Genomic DNA, 21,237 nt, shown 5'->3' with positions numbered 1-21,237 from the left:
ACAATAATATTCATAGCAGATACAACAGTATTCAAGACAAACATACTAACATGAACCTCTACACACACACACACACACAAAACTAAATATATATGCATGAATTAGACATCATCATAATAAAAATAGAAATGATGAATTCAAAACACACAAGTTGCATCTCAACCACAGAAAATAGAAATGATGCCATGTACACCTACCCTATGAGCTCCACCTAAGAAGAACCTTCAATTATTCAAGATACTACTCACTTTCCCCTTTCTAGAGCCTTCAATTATCAAGATGCTACTCATCATTATTATTATTATTGCTTATTCACATGAATGGATACAAAAAGAAATAAATCGAACTAAATATTAGTTTGAGACCAAATTGAACCACAACAGTAAATTTTACCTAGCAGAAGAAATTGATCCAAATCAAAATTCGGCCTACTGAGTGTGGAGGAAGGACAAAGAAGAGTGTGTAAAGCCCTCATGAATGTATCAACTAAGATACAAGAAAATAAGGATCTGGTTAAAAAACTGATGAACAAATTAAATTTTTTTAAAAGATTTGTGTATTTCCTAAGAATACTAATATTCAGTACTCTATGCATTTAGCAATATGAATCGAATTCAAATTCAAAAACGAGAGAGAAAGATATCAGTAGCAAGTAATTCATCGTTTAATTCAAGATCCAAATTACTTCTGAGCTTCATCAAACTAAATTGAAATTGAGAGAGCTTGAAATCAAAATTAAACAGAGCAATATAGAAATCAACTACGACTAAAACATGTAACAAAGAAGAATTCAAAGCAAAACAACAAGATTATAAACTAGAAAAATCATTCTAAGATTAACCGAATTATGCTCTGTTTGGTTGCTAAGAAAATGTAACAAAGACACAGGAAAACAAATATATATTTTACCCCAATTGAGGTGAGCTTCAGTTTTCTAGCCAAACAAACATAAAAGCAGAATACTAAAAGTTTGAAATTATACAAACAAGAGGTTCAAAAACTAAAAGAAATTTAGCAAACAATCTAGAGAAATGTTCAGATCAAGTTTTAAAGCCAAAGCAAATCAAGATTTAATAATTTAAAAAGATAAAAAAATAAAATGAATCTTCGAATCAAAAAGATGTTTCGAAATCAGAATCTACACTGCATTGATAAAAATAAAGATATAGGGATTACAGAGATAGAGAGTCGGATTCGTACATAGAAATTAGGCTTACCGATTATGAATTGATCCAAATCTTTATCAACAACAGATCGAAATCTTCAAATCTTCATCAACAATCGATCAAAATCTTCATATCTACATCGAAGTGACAGTCGAGCGAGAGAGAGTGAAGAGTGGAGAGTGGAGAGTGGATAATGAGATTCGAGCGAGAGAGAGTGGAGAGTCGAGTGAGAGAGAGGAGAATTTGAGAGATTAATAGTATGATTTGTGAGATTTTGAGAGAGAGAGAGAGAGGGTTGGGAAACAAGAGTGAAAGGGGATAGGGCAAGTTTTACATGATTTGGGGGTTTTTTTTTTTTTTTTTCAGTTAAGAACACGATTTTGGGGGTTAAGTAAAACGGGATTATGACGTAAAAAGTGATTTTTTGCGATGGTAAAATAATCAGTCGCAAAAAATCATATTTCAAGTAGTGTGGCTACAGAAGTAACAAACCCTTGATACTGAACCTTCAATCATTAACTACGCAAGAGGTTCACCCAATAACAATGAAAAAAATGATTTCCCACAAGAAGGCAACAGGCCCTGCTTTTCATTAGGTTAATACAATCTAAAGACAACACAAAGCTGATGCTAAATTTCTACTTGTTTAAAGAAGAAATGCTGCGAGAAGAAGAGAAAATAGGACTCAAGTTTAAGAAAAAAAATCCTCTTAAACAATCTGTTCAAAAGCCAGAACTTTTTTATTATTATTATATTGTAAAAAAAATTATTTCAATTTTTTTTTTTGGGGATCAACAATAAAAGAAGAATTTTATCACAAAAGAGAAAAGAGAAGTACAAAGAAGGACAAGAGGACCTCAAAAGCAAAAACCAAAAAATCTACGAAGGAAAAAATAAAAAGACGTCAAATTTTTTTTATTTCAATTTACTATCCAATTAAGGAAAAACCAGTGGTTTACAAATCAATTGTCACTAACAATTTAAGAAACATATATTGAGATTTTCATCATCAATTTAAGATATAGAAAGTTTCCATATTGTTGAAAATTCCAAAGATTCTCTAATTAATGGACAAAATTTGAAAGGTATTTCCATATTGATAATTAAAATTAAAAAGTAAAAAAAAAAATTTGATGAGAACCAATAATATGACACGTAGATTTTTACATTATAAATTGACACATTTTATGTTGTTTCTTAAAATATTAACACAAAAGTGATTTGTCATATTATTTAGATGAGTACTGCTATTTAGATTAAAAAATTAGACCCACCTTTTAAACTCAATGATGTGGTATTTTATTAAAATATCTAAGTCAATTCTCTTTCTCATTTATTCTCTAATTATTAATCAATCATCTTATTGACACATTGAGGAGTGATGGAGACCCCCTCCAATCACCACCCCCACCACCCCCACACACATGTGGTAGGTGGTATAGCGACCCCGGTCTTTTTTCTTTAGATTATTGTATCTGGACTTAGGTTCCGTGGATCCTGTCAGTATATATTCGTTGTTGTCGTCCTTTAATCTCGTTGTATTTGAGTTATAGGATGTGTTGGGCGGGTCTGTTACAGGTCGGTTGAGTTTAGATGCCAAAACTAGTTGCCCAGATTTTGACCTGTCCACTCGAGCGGGAGTTTGACGCTCGAGCGGGGATTCTTTTATTGCTTGTCCGCTCGAGCGGGGGTTTTGGTGCTCGAGCGGGATTATCACCTATCCAGTATTTCCTGTGTAGTGTTAGACGCTCGAGCGTGGGATTGGACGCTCGAGTGGAAATGTGTGAGTGCTGCTCGAGCGAGGAGTTTGTCGCTCGAGCGGGGACCTGGTTCTGCAAAAGTACTGGGAGTGCGTATTCGACGCTCGAGCGGGAGTTTGGACGCTTGAGCGGGGAGTCGACTACATCAGTCCGAGATTTCACTTTTTGGATCACTTTTTGACCTACTTTTCTTTCTTAACTTTTAAAAAACCGCCCCTTGAGAGTCTCTCTCTCTTTCTCTCTCTCTAAACCTGTCTTCTCTCTAAGAATTGATCTACCTAGGGTGAGTATCTAACCTTGGTCCTTTATTAAAAAGATAGAGTGAGTCAAGGGCTTTCATTCAATCTGAACATTTGGTGGTTTGGAGCACTTTGGAATTTGGGTATTCATCTTCGTCTTCTCCATTCGGGTTATTTTCTTCGAGGTAGGGATTTCCTACTCCATCCTATAAGTTTTGTTCTAAGTTTTGGTATTTTGATATGCTGGGAGTACTTTGGTAATTTTGGGAAAAACCCTAGTTGTATTAATAAATTAATTTGTATAATTAATTTAAGGAAATTGGGGAAATTGGTTAAATGCATGAAATTGAGGAATTCAGATTAAATGGTGTAGTTGGATAATTAAAATCACTCGCCTATTGAATTGTTGATATATTTATTTCCAGTCTAGAAATAACTGTTTTGGGCTATCGGTGGAGGATAGTCGTGCTTGTTGTAGACATTGCATGTGGATTAGGGAAAATTGAAACTAATCAATTTGTTTAAGTCATAAATTTAGACTATTGAATTAATACAGAAATTACATGTATTGATTGAGCATTGCATATGCATATTGTTTGGGAGGAGATAGGGGATGTACTCCACGGTTTAGGGAAAGATAGGGGATGGACCTCTAAACCGGATTTTGTTTGGGAGGAGATAGGGGATGGACTCCATTAGCATCACTATTAGGTGTGCTTATTATATTGAAGTGTTTTTACATGTTATTGATACAGCACTACAATGTGTATCAAACGGGAAGTATAAAGTGTTTTGATATGAGCCTGAGTCTCATCTGTGTTGTTGACATTGGAAGTAATGTGATATTGGAAGTAATGTGAATATGATATATAGTTCACTGTTGTAAGTTTGGCCAGATTCTGAGCCATATTGATAATAATGGGAATTGAAACATGTCATAGACATTAGTGTCATGGGACTGTGTTAAGTTATAATGGGACTGTGTTAAGTTATAATTGATTATCTTGGTTAACCATCTATTGAATGCTATAGCTTTATTCAATGCTTATATTTGGTTTAGTATTTTTCTACTGGGCTGTGGCTCACCCTTTACGGGAACATCATTTTCAGGTTCAGGTGATAAGTTACCTCCAAGGACTTAGCTTGGGAGGATTTGGCTTTTGGAGTTTGAAGACTATCTTTAGTTAATTGTTTTTATTTGTTAGTACATGTAAACATTCAAGCCTAGGGCTTTACTTGTATTTGAGTTAGAACTCATATTTTTTGTGTCCAAGTGTTGGCTTGGAATGATGTTAGCCCGTAGGGCATTGAATTTGATGTTACATGGAATGCTTTTATTTAGTAATACTCTGATGAATGAATTAATGAATTGTTTTCTTTAAATATTGCATGTCAATGATATTTATATAATGGGTTTATTTTGAGGGCGTGTGTCACGACCCGAACCCGCCCCTATGGGTTAAAGACATAACCGGCCAGCAATCTTGAGATTACCTACGGCCTCAGACCAAAACAGACATGACTTGTCAGAGTAAAGGGGCCAAACGGAAGCAATAAATAAAAACTTTGTCCATAGAGCCGTGCTTATATGCACATTAACAGACCATATTCAGTTACGTTAATAACCCACATCAAAAGTACAGTTCCACAAATTCATTACAGATAGGATCATCCAAAACGAGTCAACCTATGACAGACTATTTACAGATATACATAAAGTCCTTGCTGGCAAGACAAAATATAATTACGTAGCAAAAAGGCAAGGGTAGGTCTCAAGAGTGAGACGCAAGGCTGACTTCCACAAAACTCGGATGTTTTCCTAGCAGACTTCACTGGGGCTGGGTTTGGACTTCCCTTGGCTCACCTACAAACACATGAATGAGCGTGAGCGATAGCCCAGTGAATAATATCAAATATGACAGTTACATAACAATGTAGAACAACATGTTCCAAACGGCCTTTGGCCCAATTCACATTTCTAGTTAACATGTATATTATATATATACTTATACAAAATTTAGATCAAGTGACTGTAGTTCCAACGTGCTGGCCTTTGGCCCATTCAGGTTTTTGTTCTTGTCAAAACGGCCTCCGGCCCATTCATTTATGTCAAACGGCCTTCGGCCCATCCATTTATGTCAAAACGACTTTTAGCCCATTCATTTACGTCAAAACGGCCTTCGGCCCACTCATTCATGACAGAACGACCTTTGGTCCATTCATATTCATCTAAACGACCTTTGGTCCATTCATATACATCCAAACGACCTTCGGTCCATTCATTCTTATCAAAACGACCTTCGGTCCATTCATTCTTATCAAAACGACCTTCGGTCCATTCATTCTTATCAAAACGACCTTTGGTCCATTCATTGATCCCTGTCAAACTTTTGTCCACAATCCCAATTAACAACCCATAAAGTTTATAAGGGAATAACAATTGGACATTGACAAGCTTTCAAATATTGATATTACTCACAGTGATCGGCTTGTGGATTCGCCCTGGAGCTTGACCCTACACATTCCATGCACACAAAAGGGTCATTAACCATTCAATCCGTCCCTTAATTCACATATTCTTCTTTAGGCTTTATTCTTATCTCATTAACTCATTTATAATGTTTAACACACGCCGAAGAGTGATTACAAGTGAAAGAGAACGGAAAACGAAACACAGAACGCATGAACAAAATTCCAGAAATTAGGGTCCCCGCTCGAGCGTCAATTTACCCGCTCGAGCGGACCCTCAAGGCCTGCAAACGTATTGGTTGCATGAAAAATACGCTCGAGCGGAAGGCCTGACAAAATAGCTCCCACGCTCGAGCGTCAACTTCCCCGCTCGAGCGGGAACCATGTCTGCAAAAACTGCTGGGAGCTCGATTTCTCCGCTCGAGCGTCACTTCACCCGCTCCAGCGGACATCGAAAATCTGGGTTTTCCAGATTGAGTTCTTGAGTTTCATCTTGACATTCAAAGGCTCTAAATGCAGGATTTCGGTCCAAACTTCACATAATCATATACTAACATGGTACAAACATAGAATTACAACATATTGAAGCTCAATTTCATAATTTATCTACATGCATGTCCCAAAATATGTTAAACTCAATCATTAACATAACCAATTCATGCATTCAAACTCATGTCTTCTCAATTTGTACATGCATGTGATGGATTAGCCACATTCTCAACTTAGATAACACCAATGGTGATCAAAACATGAGTTTCCTTTTAACATTTCACATGGGTTATACACATTTGTGCTTAAACATGCAAATTTCAAGGTATTTCTTACATGCATGCACATATTAAGCCTCAATTCAACAAACACAACTCAACTTCATCACAATCTTGTTCTTGATCACCAAGATAGCTTGGACATGCACAAAATTACAATTATAATCCAAGAATCACTCACCTAGGAGCTTGATTCTCACAATCTATGATCAAATCTTGACTTAGGCTTCCAATCTCCAAGTTTCAAGACCAAAGTTGCACAATCCCTCTTTCTCCCTCCCTATAGTCGGCTCTCCCTCTCAAATTGAGTTCAAGAATCAGCTAAAATAAGCTAAGGGAGAGAAATAAGGTGTAGTGCTCAAATATGGCAAGTCCCACTAAGTCAATATAATATTAGTAAATAATTGGGCACCAATTTACCAATTTAATCAACTTAATCTGGTTCGAATCAATTTTTCAATTAAATTTCACCGTAGGCTCTAAAAATTATGCCAATCACAATGGCGTAATCAATTTCGGGTTCTGTGGCCGATAAGGCCCTCGATTAAATTTCCAAAGTTGATTAGTCAAACAGATATTCCTACGGTGAACAGATAAAACTTCAAAATCACATATATTCACATAATGGCACATAAAATCATGATAAACACATAATCCTACTCAATTTAAGGACCAATTAGCATACTACGGAACAGGGGTATCACAGCGTGACAGGTGGTGATTGAAGGACAAGGGAAACAAAAAAAAAAAAGAAAAAGAAAATCCAACCAATGAGAAAGAGAGGGGGTCAAAGGGGATGTGAAAAAAAGGGAGTCTTAGACATTTTTGTTGACACATTACTCGGTCTAGAAATAGGTCTATAAAGCGGGTTTGTATATCATTTTTCTAAGATTAATAGCTATCAATTTGCATCAGTTAAAGTTGAGTAAAACAGCCAACGGGCATTGGTTAAGTTGGTAAGGATCAAACTCTTCGTCTTTAAGACTTAGGTTTAATTCCCAGTACTACCAGTAGTCCTCCTTGGTGGCTTGCCCTAACCTTGGACTGAGATAGCCTTCCCTCACCTAAAATTTTTTATACCAAAAAAAAAATAAAAAAAATTTGAGTAAAACAGTTATATCACGTCACTTTGTTGAGTGAAACAATTACATCATTAATTGTGTCCGAAAATTTTGGTATGATTAGAATTTTCATTAAAATTTCCGTATCATCATGTAACACTTTCTCTCATCTTTTTTTCTAATTATCGACCAATCATATCATTTAAACATAATGAGTCTAGAAATTGTACTTGTATATCATTTTTCATTTATTTCACCAATATCCAATTAGCATTCCGTAAAAAACTTGGAATTAACCATTTTGATGAAAAACAAAGGTACAAGAGGCAAACTGGGAGCTCTATAACAAACAGAAAGCAGCCGAAGCAATTCTGTATGAGAAAGAGAAAGAAGCCCAGGCCCAAAAAGCCACGGCTGAGGCTGCTTTCTATGCCCTCCAACAACTCGCTGATGGAGAATTATATGCTAAACAAAAAGAAGCTGCAGGGCTTGTAGCGCTCGGACAAGCCCAAGGGGTTTATATATGCATGCTTTTGGATGCGTTGGGAGGGAATTACAATGCTCTTAGAGATTACTTGATGATCAATGGTGGGATGTTTCAGGAGATTGCCAAGATTAATGGCGAGGCGGTTCGTGGGCTGCAGCATAAAATTAGTATTTGGACTAATGGTGGTGGCGGTGAGGGTGGTGCTATGAAGGAGGTTGCGGTTGTTTATAGGATGTTCCATTGTTTAAGACTGTTCATGAGCAAACTGGAATGTTGCCACCAGCATGGACGGGTGCCTTGCCACCAGATAATTTATGTAAAAAAATTAGATTGATCGAATAATCGTAATCACGTGATGATATCACATTTGTCCTCAAAATAATGGACAGTCTGTTTTCAAAATTATACTTGCCATGCATTTTTTTGAAAATAAATATGAACCAATCATGTGATTATAATTACTTGATCAACCTGATTTGGCATGGATAATCTGTTAGAGAGCCATAGAAGATAAACGATTTAGATAATGAGGTGATCCTGTGGTGAGCTCATAGAGACCCAACTCTAGTTGTGATTTCCAACCAAAAAGAATCTCCGTACTTACGGACTTGGCATTGTGACATGGATTGGGAGGCTAAACGATTAAAAATATTTATTTTATGATAAATACCATTTTTTACATATAAATATCAAATTTTATATAAAAATTTCATACAATTTGATTTGACATATTTTGGTCATATTAATGAAAGACACCACATTTTGGGCTTAGGATGTCAATTTTTTTTTTTTGTTTTTTTGTTTTTTTGAATGTGGGATGTCAAATTTGAATCTAAATTTTTGTATTTACTCTACATTTTCTTGAAGAAGTTGAAATATGTAATCGTATGGACACCATTCTATGTGTTCTTATGTTGTGTTTAGTTATGTTTCTTTTGATCAAAAGACATATGTGTACATTTGTTCGTTTCAAATAAATACAGCGTGATAAAAATATTAATAAATTTGATATTATTCACTTTGTTTGTAGTGATGCACCTTTTAAAAAGATGTACATTATAAAAAAATTATGATTTTTTATCATAAAAATTATGATTATCTGTAATGTATGTTATGATATTTTGTGGTAAAATTATGAATAATAAATTTATGATGTGCACTCTAAAGTTAGGGAAAAGTTAGGGATGATAATGTTATGATACTTTGTGATTTTTGTTATGATACTTTGTAATTTTTATTATGACATTTTATTGTGAAAAATAAGTAAAAAGTATATAAGGTGTAATTTCTTGGAAGTTTGTTTGAAGTTTGATAGAGAACTTGTAAAGAGAGAGAAATTGTTTGATTTGACAAAATATAAACATACACAGAAATATACATATTCCACTCCAAATACTCTTATGTATCTTTAGGAGATGATGATAGCATTGAAGCCTATTGAGAGTTGCACAAGCTAACACAAGTAAACAAATTGTTCTTTAATGCAATTCTAAATTTCATGATTGATATTAGAGATGCTTAGAGTCACACCAACAACTCATGAATCAAGTTTTTTAAATTTGACGAGTGTACTTAAGTTAATGTGTTAAAAAATGGCAAATAATTTGTTTAGTCAAAAAAGGGGAAGAACTCCTTTCATTTAAAACAGGCTATCAACCAAAAATCACTCAATGGGGAAATATTTAGTTTCTGAATAAATGGAAACCAAAAAAAAAAAAAAAGAAGTCCAGCATTTAGAAGTATTCTCGAACTATGAAGTTATTAGACGAAAATCTCATTCTAAAATTTGAAGGAAGAAAATGCTTCAGTGTATCATTTAGTGTAAGAATTCCTATAGAAGAGAAATATAATGAACAAAGATTCACATAAAAATATGAAGACTATGAAAGTATAGGACACTCCAGTCTTTAGAATAAGAATTTAAAACTACCAGAGATGTAAAAAGACTTGAATATTTAATCCAAATGATTCAAACTTTGAATCAAGAAGAAAATGTAATAGTTAGTAATTGTCGCGAGAAACAGAGATCCATTCGATGGAGCTTCCAGCTAATTTTTTCTCAAAGTACCACTAGGAAACCCAATATAATCCTAAAATAGAAGAAGAAACAAAACAAAAACAAAAACAAAAACTTGACTTTATAGATAAAACACAAGATACAACCAAGGAAACTACAATCGGAGTCCAAGGTACAAATTAGGAAGGTGTGAGGCACCCATCTTGCCCAGTTGACAAGTTATCCTTTAGTCAATTTCATTAGGAATTTGTTAGACTTTAATATGCAAGATGACTTCACTCAATTTCATTGGTTCAATTAGTTAAATTAGTGTTTCGCAAAAAAATAAAATAAAATAAAAATAGAAACTAACAACTATAATGATGCCAATCAAACACTAGACTATCATGAAAATTAACAAGTATGCAATCATGGCAGAAAACAAGACAAAACATGATTAATACATGACAATCCTAAACTAAACATGAGACAATGACATGATCGAGACAAACCAGCAACTATGACAACGAAACAGAAACATCAAACGATCTCTCAGAAAATTATGAAAATTTTATGAGACACAAATATATGTAATTAACTTACAACTCCATAATTAAGGGGTCCTCAACTTTCACTTTATGTTAGAATTGAATCTAAACATTCTCTCATTGTTCTTGATGAAGTAGGAGAAAAATTAACAAAAAGATGATCTTTCGAGTTTGAAGCTATGTGGTCCAAAGATCCAAAGAGTCCTTGGGAGTTGCAAAAAGCATTAAACTCCAAAACAAAAAGGGGTCTCCAACTTTCACACTGGGTTAGACGTAGGGGTGAAATTGGTACAGCTTGCGGATAATATAAATCAATTGTGACCGATCAGGGGAGAGAACCAAACCGACTGAAATCTAAGCGGTCAGTAAGAGTATTCAATTTGCCATTGTTTAACAAAATCAGAGCAAACGATATATAGAAACAAAAATCGGAACACAAAATAAAACCATAACTCCTTTACATGACACTCCTTTACTTGGAAAAATCAAAGAGTAAGGGTACCAATATTCAGGAATGGTTGGATAGGGTCTAGCTAATGCAAAATCTTGGTTTTACATTTTCCCAAATGCTCTTATTTGTCATTTACCAACTAGTGAATCTAATAATTATCACATTGTTCTAGATAAAGTATAAGAAAAATTAGCCATAAAATGACCTTTTAAGTTTGAAGCTATGTGAATTATAGATCTAGAGACCCACTGGGTGTTGCAAGAAGCATGCAACTTGAGAATTTAGGGTTCCCAACTTTTACGTTGTGTTAGGAGTAGGGGAGAAATCAATGTAGTTTGGCGGAGGTCTAGGTGATTTCTCCACCACACAGAAGCTTTTAAGTAACAAAAACAAAAATCCAAAATAAAAAGAAAAATAAAAAAAGAAACAAAGAGAAAAGAAAAGAAAAATTGGAACACAAAATAAAACCATAATAATTACTTTACAAGTAACTCCTCTACTTGGATAAATTGTTGAGCACAATATACCAATAATTAGGAAAGGTTAGAAAGGTTAGATAGGGACCTGGCTAATGCATATTGCATGTCCATTCTCCCAAACTCTCTTATTCTGTCATCTACCAAATATTGATTCTGATCATTGCCTCACTGTCCTAAACAATGCAGGACAAAAATTAGCCATAAAAACGATCTTCTAAGTTTAAACCAATGTGGGGCAAAGATTGAGAGAGCCCATCAGGTATTGCAGGAAGGATGCAATTCGAGAATATAGGGGTCCACTTTCATGCCGTGTTAGAAGTAGGGGTGAAAATAAGTGCAGTTTGGTCGAGGTCTAGGGTGGGGTTTCCCCCACCAAACCAAAGATTTTGATTTGACATTTACATAAATTTATCCTAGTCAGGGAAGAGAACTAAGCCGACATTGTGAAATTTTGAAAACGATTCGGTCTGTCAGTGTATTCAGTTTGCATTGTTCAATAAAGTCAAGGCAAACTATATACAGAACACAATAAGCCAACCTATATTCAAGAAAGGTTGGATAGGAGCCTAGAAAATGCATCTTAGATTCCATTTTCCCAAACACTCATAGTTGTCATTTACTAGCTACATGATCATATCATTCTCTCACAGTTCTGCATAAAGTAACAAAAAATAAGCCATAAACAATCTTTTAAGTTTAAAGTTATGTGGACCATTGGGTGTAACAAGGAAACAAGCAACTCTAGAATTAAGGTGTCCTCAACTTTTGTGTTGTGTTAGAATTGAATTTGATCATTATCATCATTCTTGATGTAGTAGGAGGAAAATTAGCCATTAAACGATTCTTCAAGAATGAAGCTACGTGGACTGAGATCCAGAGTGCCAACGGGCGTTGCAAAAACCATGCAACTATAAAATTTAGAGGTCCTAACATTCCCACTATGTTATAAATAGGATTGAAATCAGTGCAGTTCAGTCAATGTCTTGGGTGGTTTCTCCACCAAACCAAAGTTTTCAACACCAAACCAAAGTTTTCAATTTCACATTCACATAAATTGATCCTGATTGGTCAGGGAAGACAACCAAAGCAAACCAAGCAAAATTTTGAAACAGTTCGGTTGATTGGTGTATTTGATTTGGTATTATTAAACAAAAATAGGGCAAGCCATCTACAGAACATAATAAGCAAGCATTTAAAAAAATCCACAATCCAACGCACACAAAAAAAAAAAAAAAAAAAAAGAAAGAAAGAAAGAAAGAAAGAAAAAGAAAAATTGGAACATAAAACAAAACCATAACTAATTTATAGGTATCCTTTTACTTAGATAAATTACGGTACCCCGATAATCAAGAAAGGTTCGATATTGCCTGGCAAATGGCATCTTGGATGGTCATTTTCCCAAACTCTCTTATTCGGCATTTATCAAAATATTAAATCTGATCATCATCCTCTCATCACCCGTAATAAAGTATGACAAAAATTAGCCATAAAACAATATTTTAAGTTTGAAGCAACATGGACCAAAGATCCAGAGAACCAATGGACGTTACAAGAAACCTGCAAGTCTAGAATTTAGGGATCCTCAACTTACATGCTGTGTTAGTAGTGGTGAAATAAGTGCAGTTTGGTTGCGGTCTAAAGTGGGGTTTCTTGAGAATATAGAAGTCCGAACATTCCTGCTATGTTACAAGTAGGATTGAAATTAGTGTAGTTTGGTCGAGGTCTTGGGTGGTTTCTCCAACCAAGCAAAACTTATCAAATTGAAATTCACAAAAAACCTACCCGACCAATTAAGGGAGACAACCAAGATGACCGTGCAGAATTTTGAAACAGTTTGGTTGGTCAGTGTATTCAATTTGCCATTAAAAGGTGTATCCAGTGCACAAAACTCCCGCTTAAGCGAGGTCTGGGGAAAAGTTGATGTACGCAGCCTTACCTCCGCAAGCAAAGAGGCTGTTTCTGCAACTCGAACCCATGACCGTCAGGTCACCAAGGGATACCTTTACTGCTACGCCAGGCCCGCCCTTTAATTTGCCATTACTAACAAAATTAGGGAAACCATATACATAACCTAATAAGCTAGCATTGATAAAAATGCAAAATCCAAAGAAAATTGGAACCCAAAATAAAATCAAACTGAAGTTTTTGATTTGATATTCACATAAATTGATCATGACTGGTCAAGAGAGACAACGAAAGACAACCTGTGTAGAATTTTGAAATAGTTCGATTGGTCAGTCTATTCGATTTTGCATTATTAAACAAAATTAGGGCAGCCATATACAGAAGATAATAAGCTAGTGCAAAAAATAATCCGAAATAAAAAAAATAGAAAAAAAGAAAAATTAGAAGATAAAACCAAACCAAATTGATTTTTTTGATTTGACATCCACATGAATTGATACTAAATGGTCAAAGGAGACAATCAAGCTGACCGTGCAGAATTTTGAAACGGCTTGGTTGGTCGGTGTATTCGGTTTGCCATTATTAAATAAAAATTGGGGCAAGGCCTACACAGAACATAATAAGTTAGCACTGAAAATATCCACAATCCAAAAAAAAAAAAAAGATTGAAAAAGAAAATTAAAACACAAATTAAAGCTAAACCAAAGTTTTCGATTTCACATTCACATAAATCGGTCTTTCACAGATCAAGGGAGACAACAAAGCCACCCATACAAAATTTTGAAGTGGTTCGGTTGGTCGATGTATTCAGTTTGGCATTATTAAACAAAATTAGGATAACCACATACTGAAAATAATAAGTTAGTGATGAAAAAAATTCAAAATCCCAAAAAATAAAAGAATAAAAGAATAATTGGAACATAAAATAAAACCAAACCGAAGTATTCAATTGGACATTCACATAAATTGATCCTGACTAGTCAAGGGAGACAACCAAGCTGACCGTACGAAATTTTGATACGGTTCGGCAAGTTGGTGTATTCAGTTTGCCATTATTAAACAAAATTAGTGCAACCATATACAGAACATAATAAGCTAGCATTGAAAAATATCCAAAATCCAAAAAGCAAAGAAGATTAGAATACAAAATAAAGCTAAACCAAAGTTTTTGATTTCACATTTACATAAGTTGAACCTGACCAATCAAGGGAGATCAAGTAGGACAACCAAGCCAACCTTGCAGAATTTTGAAATGGTTCGGTTGGTCGGTGTATTCGATTTGCCATTATATTATATAACAAACAAAATTAGGACAAGCCATATAGAGAATATAATAAGCCAGCATTGAAAAAAATATAATTTGGAGCGTAAAATAAAAGCAAACCGAAGCTTTTGATTTGATATTCACATAAATCGATCTTGACTGGTCAAGGGAGACAACCAAGCTAACCGTGTAGAATTTTGAAACGATTCGGTTGGTTGGTGCATTCGGTTTCCCATTATATTAAACAAAATTAGTGAAAGCGATATACGAAACATAATATGGTAGCGTTGAAAAAAATAAAAAATTGGAATGTAAAATTTAAAAAAAAAAACGAAGCTTCCAAGTTGACATTCATGTAAATCGATTTTGTCAAATAAAAATTGGAATGTAAAATTTTAAAAAAAAAACGAAGCTTCCAAGTTGACATTCATGTAAATCGATTTTGTCATGGTCAAGGGAGACAACTGAATTGACCGTGCAGAATTTTGAAACAATTCGGCGGGTCGATGTATTTGGTTTGCCATTATTAAACAAAATAAGTGCAACCATATACAAAACGTAATAACCTAGTGTTGACAAATATCAAAAATTCAAAAAAGAAAAAGAAAAAAGAAAAAAGAAAAAAGAAAAAAGAAAATTAGAACACAAAATAAAGCTAAACCTAAGTGTTTGATTTCACATTTACATAAATCAATCCTGACCAATCCAGAGAGATCAAGCGAGACATCCAAGCCAACCACGTAGAATTTTGAAATAGTTTGGTTCGAGCATAAAATAAAAGCAAACCGATGCTTTGATTGGAGCATAAATAAAAGCAAACCAATGCTTTTGATTTGACATTCACATAAATCGATCTTGACCGATCAAGGAAGACAACCAAGCCAACCATGCAGAAGATTGAAACAGTTCGTCTAGTCAGTGTATTTAGTTTGCCATTATTAAACAAATTAGTGCAACCACACACATAACATAATAACCTAGCATTAAAAAATATCCAAGATCCCAAAAAATAAAAATTTGTAGAATTTTTAAAAGCAAACTGAAGCCTTTGAGTTGACATTCACGTAAATCAATATTGACTGGTCAAGGGAGACTACCGAGCTGATCGTGCAAAATTTTGAAACGGTTCAGCTAGTCAATGTATTCGGTTTGCCATTATTAAACAAAATTAGTGCAATCATATATAGAACATAATAAGCTAGCGTTGAAAAATATCCAAAATCCCAAAAAATAAAACTTTGAACATAAAATAAAAGCAAACCGAAGCTTTTGAGTTAACATCCACGTAAATCGATCTTGCCTGGTCAAGGGAGACAACCGAGCTGACCGTGCATAATTTTGAAACCATTCGATTGGTCGGTGTATTCGATTTGCCATTATTAAACAAAATTAGTGCAATCATATACAGAACATAATGAGCTAGTGTTGAAAAATATCTAAAATCCAAAAAAAAAATAGAAAATTAGAACACAAAATAAAGTTAAACCGAAGTTTTCAAAATTAATCAAATTAATCATCATCACTAGCAGCACTATTTTATACCCAAATCCGAAAATGCGAATAATCACATAATACCTAGCTAGGTTTTGGAACTCAATAGACGGCTAAGGCAATTTCATGGAGTTTCAAGTAGATGGGTTTCCACAAAACAACATGGTGCCAAATCCACTGGGACAAACAAATAGAGAGCAACCCATTACAAGAACGCCATACCTACATACACCGCACTGGTTGGGGATCGAACTGTACGATCTCTACAACGCCATCAAACGAATCAAAATCGACCGATGCGCAGACAAGGATCTGAATCGAAGAAGCGGCTTCACCAGCAAGCAATCGGGACAATATGTCGGCGAGAGAAAGAATACGATTGAATGGATTAGGGTTTGGATTTTTTATGGAAGTGAGAGCAGAGAAGACTAGATGGGGGGCCTGGGGGCAGGGGCGGGTTTGGGTTCCTTGCCTTTTATATAGGCGTGCTTATGCGTGTATGTGTGTCAACTTTTGTTTCGTGATGCTCAAAACAAAAGTGTTTAATTGTTATTTATTATTATTTTATAAGTTTGTGGGTAATTTATAATTTCAAAATTTAATTAAGTATTATTTTATTACATAATATATTTTTTGTTAACAAAATTTAAGTTTAGCATTGAAATTATTAATTTTAAAATTTTCAAAAAGATAATTCTATTTACACAATTTTATAAAATTATCTTATTACACTTTTATTCCTTTTTTTAAATTATCAAAAAATTTCTTAAAATTCTAACCCTAATTCCTCTTCACACCCACCTTTTGCCGAGATAAACGGAAGTGGAAACGGATTTTTCCTTGTTCTAGTTTCTTACAGTTAGCAAAAAATGACACTGTTTCAATCTTTACTGCATTCAACTGAAAATGACATCATTCTACTAATATATTACAGCCTCTGTCCTTGCATGGAAGCATTTGAACCCTCAGATTAGTTTAGGGTTACATGTCAAGGTATGCTTCAAACTGTTGGATAGATGGCTGGAGGGATATGGTTGGAGAGGATCTTGATCTGATTACCTATTTGTCCTGCTATTAGAGGATGGTGACTTTTTTGGCAATGTTTTCTAACGAGAAGTAATTTTTTTCCCTAATATAATTTGTTTTCCAATCAAAGACGTACAACATGGTTTTGAAATCAAAAAATTACTATAAGTATCATATCACTTTCTTTTCTTTTTTTTTTTTTTTATACTTTTACACATTTTTTTTTTATAAAAAGTTAAAAAATCAATAAAAATAGTCGATTCCCAAACAAGGTCACAATATTTATTTTTAAAAAACTAAGATTTTGATTAATTGCTAACTATATACATGTTTAAATCATATTTGTCTTTGCAATTTTTTGTAATACAAATTTTATCCAAATGTAAGTTATTTATGTTTGATCAACTTAATTAATTTCAATAATGGTTTACTTGAAAAACAATAAAATTACAACCTTTTAAATAAATGAAGTGTGCCTAATTAATTCCAATCCCCAGTCACTTTTTCATCGGTGACCAATCAGCTTGTCACATTCGACCAACGCAACCATCTTGCTCCCTTCCCTTTATTTTTTTTTAATTTTTTCTTCTTCTTTCTTGATCTCTCTCTTTCTTTCATGATGATAGAGAGGGTAGGATTGGTTCATAATGGGGATGGGATAGAGAAGTGCAACTTGAGAGAGGGTAGAGAGCATTGTTGGGACAGGGAGGCTTGCCAAAAATGGAAATGAGGGTCACCAACGATAGTTGCAGTGGTGGTGGTTATGAAATTTTGCAAAAAAAATTATGAAAAACATACCATATACACCTTTTTTAATGTGTTTTTGCTCCTCTCTTTTTTGGTAACAAAACTTGAATTGCACACTAAGTGAATATTCAGGTGGTCTGACTTGGATTGCGACCCCACTAACCTAAATTAAGTATGTGAAAAGTTTTTTTTTTTTACACTGTTTATTCATAATTTGATGTTTGTAATACCATTCAATAATTTTATTTCAAATCATCAATGTAATTAATATTTTTAATAGAATATCGAATATGTGAAGGCACTTATTCACTTTTTATAGATAAATATTTGAATACTATGAAACAAAACACAATTAATTATTTTAAAATATTTAATAAAACACAATTATTATTATTTTTTTAAAAAAAAGTACTAATGCTTTTGAATACAATTCAATTAAACAAGTCATTTTTTTGTGTGTATTATGTTGAAAGTACTAATTTGGTTCGTAATTTGAAATAAAATGAATTAGGGTAAATTACACTTATCATTTTTGAGATTTGATAAAAATACAATTAATCTTATACTTTTAACATGAGTACATTTAATCTTATACTTTTAACATGAGTACATTGACTCTTTTTTAATAAGACTAAGGTGATTGAAATTAATGCATTAAAATTAAATAAAGATAAATATATTTTATAATTGACAAAAGATGACAAAATTATATTTTCACTCATACAACTAATAAATTATTAATAAAAAATATTTGAATTAAAATATTAAAAATCAATCATTTGGTTGGTTTCAATTTTTTGGAAATTGAGTTATTTACTTTTCTTTTTTTTTTGTTTTTAGTTAATATTTTAAAAATTTTAAGGAATTTTTTTACTTTTTTAAATGCACTTTACTTGGATGTATCTAAAAAGTAAAATATTTGTAAAAAAAAATAAAAAATAAAAATCAATAAATATACAAGAATACAAAAAATATATTGAATTCTTATATATATATATATATATTTATATTGTTGGTATTTAGCGAATTTTGTAAAGATATTTTTCACAAATTTATACCTTTTAAGTGTATTTATGTTAGGTGTATCTAAAAATTAAAAAAAAAAATTGCTTAGAATATTAAAAAAAATCAGTAAAAATAAAAATAAAAAAAATTAATTTTTTAAAAAGTGAATCCTAAAGATCCAAACCAAACAAGCAAATGGTATTATACTAAATGTGTGAATGTGACTAACTGTATTTTCTTTTAGGGCTGGGCTTCCCTTTGATCCGTGTTCGGACTGAAGGATACTGTTGAGCCCATGGGGCTCACCACGAGTTCTGTTTTGATAATCTAAACCGTTCAATATGTATAACTCGTCAAGTACTATATGCCTGTAAAAAACCACTTTGATCGATATCGATAGCTATCTTATCGGATCAGATTTCTTTCAATCGTTATCTTTTCACAATATTTTTTTTTATACAAAACTGATTTGATCACGTAACAATTGATATCCGATCATCGTGATTGTTTGTAGGCATATAGTACTCGATGAGTTCTACACATTTAACAGCTCAAATTATCCACACAGGACCTGTAATACGTCCCCACAGGTAGGACCGACTAGGAGATTTAGGGGGTCCAAGGCAAATTTCAGAAATGGGACCCTTTTTCATTGAAGAAAAAAAAAATCATAGATAAAACTAGGGATTTTTGGTGAAACTCCCCTCTTGGGCATTTTTATTAGAGTAAAGGATAACCTAATCAATTTTCTTTCAAAAAGCCCTTGAGTAGGAAATGCCTACCTTAATAAGGACATTTTATAACTTCTATTTTTTTTATGACAATATTGCCCTTCTATATATATGTAAATAAAAACAAACAATTATGCAGCGGATAAAATAATCATATCATACCTTTCGATGATAGAACCTCGTGGATAAATCACGTGCTTCCAGAGTCTGATAAATCAATCCCAGCAGTGGGGTGATATTACAATGGTGAATATCACCCACACAAACCACAGTGCAATTGACTTGATCGTTGTATCTTGGGAGAGAGTCAGTTTATGGGTAGAAAACAAAACCTACGTTGTTTTCTCTCTTGGTTACCCATAACCATATATCAGATATATATTATATTTATCTCATTTATCCATTGGTTAAATGAGATAATATCTGATATCTATATCATCTATCCATATCATGATATGATAGATATATATCCTGAGTGGCTCATCCAAATAGGTTTGAATTCAAATTCAAAACCCATTTGGATGAGGTTCAAAAGGTTCTAAGGGTCATGCCACATGGGCGCCCAATTTCTAACATCTCCCACTCGGACATGAGTTGGCATGACACTGCCACGTCTCAATCTCAATCTCCCCAAAAATAAACAATCTCATACTAGCCACTGCACCGTGCGACTGCTGAGAACACCTGCATGTGGGAGCTCTATACTAGAAACTCAAAATGAGCCAGCATAGAGACATCAACCCAAAAAGAATAGAAATAGTGTCTCATATACCCCAGACCCATCTAATTACACCGGTCCAAAAAACATCTCTAATCCCTCAAAAAGAGCATGTTTGACCCTCTTAATTCTTGCAATATATTCACACTCAATTCGCCTCTCATACAGAGCGATGTGAGTTGCCGGCAGTGAATATACAACAGTGGTGTAATACTAGATGATCTTCCCTTTGCCCTCATGCCATTTAGTTTAGGATTGACCACTTTCCCAGTGATGTCCCTTAAGGCCGAATCATACATGACCGCAGGCAACATACCAAAGTAGCAGAACATCAACCCCTTACCTTATGACATAGTCAAAAGTCACAAAAGGGTATATAAATGAAAGTCATATCAATAATGACTCGTAAGACTCACACGGTGAGGAAGCAGGGATCCATTCTCTCACCTCATTACTTGGTCGCTAAGCACATATAGTATGAATACATGTTACGGTGGAGTAACTCTTCCATAAAGAGTGACGTCATACTCGATACACCGTACAGATATTAGTCTAGTCGCTTTCTAGCGCCTAACCCGAATTCTCTATTTGCTCGCCTTCTAGGCGCCAAATGAGATCTCGCATCTGGCTAATCATAACAGGCACAACATGGAAAGTGGGTACTAACATCCATGTTTGGTCCTTAACACGACCTCATCTTGGTTATAACCAAGGCGACATACATAGTGGATGATTTAAGCCTCTCTTGGCTCCGAATAAAATAAACCACCAGTCTCATCCTTGCTCGCTCCCAAGCGCCAAGGGCGATTGCTCGTGTGAGTGAGCCAATCTTGCCTGCTGACATCATCATCTGCTAATCATTATGACACAAACCATAATAGTGTCAACATCCCATCATCTCAAAATAAGTGATCGATTTAAAAAAAA

General features: G+C 34.0%; 1 pseudogene; it reads right to left on the bottom strand.

The window, feature by feature from the left end:
* Positions 1-1,650: 1,650 nt before the first annotated feature.
* On the bottom strand, positions 1,651-1,758 carry LOC114280869 (small nucleolar RNA snoR74; annotated as a pseudogene).
* Between the last annotated feature and the right edge of the window lie 19,479 nt (positions 1,759-21,237).

Source organism: Camellia sinensis, chromosome 15 (genome assembly GCF_055761805.1).
Source record: "Camellia sinensis isolate YWXY chromosome 15, ASM5576180v1, whole genome shotgun sequence".
In the NCBI taxonomy this organism is placed as follows: Eukaryota; Viridiplantae; Streptophyta; class Magnoliopsida; order Ericales; family Theaceae; genus Camellia; species Camellia sinensis.
This window is presented reverse-complemented; position numbering and strand designations above follow the sequence as displayed.